Below are 2,623 nucleotides of genomic sequence, written 5' to 3'. Positions count from 1 at the left end.
ACAAATCAAGCAAAATTAGATGAATATCACCCCCCCACACACCAATGCAGGACTTTTCAGAGCCTTTAATATGCTAATGTGAGTTGTGAATCCTCACGGAGATACATTGCTCAAAATTTGCCAACAGCATTTCTTGTGGCAGTTCTGAGACACAGTTCTGAGACAGAAGTGTGTTTGCGTGTCTCCTGCAGAGGTACAGGTCAGCAGTGGACTGCTGCAGGAACAGGGGCTTTGGGTGCAGCAGACCTGGGTATGGCATAAGCCCTCTTGGAGGAGGTCACCATTAACCCCACCATGGAACCCCCAGAACTTACACAGGACTGGGGAAACAGACTCTTGGAGGGCACAAACAGAACTTTGTGTGCACCAGGACCCAGGAGACAGGAATGGTGACCCCGTAAGAGACTGACTCAGACTTGTCCATGAGTGTCCAGGAGTCTCTGGTGGAGGCTTGGGTCGATCAATGGTGGTCTGCTGCAGGGCTGGGGGCACTGAGTGTAGCAGTGCATGCATAGGACTTTTGAAGGAGTTTGCCATTATCTTCATTACCTCCACCATAGTTTGGCCCAAGGTAAATAACAGGGAGGGAACACAGTCCCACCCATCAACAGAAAATTGGATTAAAAATTTACTGAGCATGGCCCCACCCATCAGAACAAGACCCAGTTTCCCCCTTGGTCAGTCTCTCCCATCAGGAAACTTCCATAAACCTCTTATCCTTCTCCATCAGAGGGCAGACAGACTGAAAATCAAAACTACAGAAAACTAACCAATCTGATCACATGGACCACAGCCTTGTCTAACTCAGGGAAACTATGAGCAGTGTAGGGACATCCAAGACGGACAGGTCATGGTAGAGAGTTCTGACAAAACATCGTGCACTGGAAAAGGGAATGTCAAACCACTTCAGTATTCTTACCTTCAGAACCCCATGAACAGTATGAAAAGGCAAAAAGATAGGACACTGAAAGAAGAACTCCCAGATTGGTAGACACCCAATATGCTACTGGAGATCAGTGGAGAAATAACTCCAGAAAGAATAAAGGGAAAGGGGAAAGGGGAAATCGTTCAGTCGTGCCTGACTCTTAGCAGCTCCATGGATTGCAGCCCACCAGGCTCCGCCGTCCATGGGATTTTCCAGGCAAGAGTACTGGAGTGGGGGTGCCATTGCCTTCTCCAGAAAGAATAAAGAGACGGTGCCAAAATAACAACAACCAATCGTGGATGCAACTGGTGATGGAAGTAAAGTCTGATGCTATAAAGAGCAATATTGCATAGGAACCTAGAATGTTAGGTCCACGAATCAAGGTAAGTTGGAAATGCTCAAACAGGAGATGGCAAGAGTGAACATCGACATTTTAGGAATCAGCGAACTAAAATGGACTGGAATGGGTGAATTTAACTCAGATCTACATTATATCTACTACTATGGGAAAGAACCCCTTAGAAAAAATGAAATAGCCATAATAGTCAACAAAAGAGTCCAAAATGCAGTACTTGGGTGCAATCTCAAAAATGACAGAATGACCTCTGTTCATTTACAAGGCAAGTCATTCAATATCACAATAACCCAAGCCTATGCTCTGGCCAGTAATGCTGAAGAAGCTGTAATTGAATGCTTCTATGAAGATCTACGAGACCTTCTAGAACTAACACCCAAAAAAGAGGTCCTTTTCATTATAGGGGACTGGAATGAAAAAGGAGGAAGTCAAGAAATACCTGGAGTAACAGGCAAATTTGGCCTTGGAGAACAGAATGTAGCAGGGCAAAGGCAAAAAGAGTTTTGCCAAGAGAACTCTGGTCATAGCAAACACCCTCTTCCAAAAACACAAGAGAAGGCTCTACACATGGACATCACTGGATGGTCAATACCAAAATCAGACTGATTATATTCTTTGTAGCCAAAGATGGAGAAGCTCTACACAGTCAGCAAAAACAAGACCGGGAGCTGACTGTGGCTCAGATCATGAACTCCTTATTGCCAAATTCAGACTTAAATTGAAGAAAGTAGGGAAAATCACTAGACCATTCAGGTATGACCTAAATCAAATCCCTTACAATTATACAGTGGAGGTGAGAAATAGATTTAAGGGACTAGATCTGATAGACAGAGTGCTGATGAACTATGGATGAAGGTTCCTGACATTGTACAGGAGGCAGGGATCAAGACCATCCCCAAGAAAAAGAAATGCAAAAAGGCAAAATGGCTCTCTGAGGACCCCTTACAAATAGCTGTGAAAATAAGGGAAGTGGAAAGCAGAGGAGAAAAGGAAAGATATATCCATTTGAATGCAGAGTTCCAAAGAATAGCAAGGAGAGATAAGAAAACCTTCCTCAGTGATCAATGCAAAGAAATAGAGGAAAACAGTAGAATTAGAAAATTCTATTATTAGATTACCTGGTATTAGATAAATTAGGTAAAATTAGGTAAAATTAGATAAATTAGGTAAAATTAGATACCCTGGTATCTTCAGATACCAAGGGAATATTTCATGCAAAGAAGGGCACAATAAAGGACAGAAATGGTATAGACCTAACAGAAGCAGAAGATATTAAGAGGTGGCAAGAATACACAGAAGAACTATAAAAATTATATATATCTTCATGACCCAGATAATCACAA

Source organism: Muntiacus reevesi, chromosome 2, assembly GCF_963930625.1.
Source record: "Muntiacus reevesi chromosome 2, mMunRee1.1, whole genome shotgun sequence".
Classification (NCBI taxonomy): domain Eukaryota; kingdom Metazoa; phylum Chordata; class Mammalia; order Artiodactyla; family Cervidae; genus Muntiacus; species Muntiacus reevesi.
The sequence above is the reverse complement of the archived record's forward strand: the minus strand, read 5'-3'. Positions refer to the sequence as shown.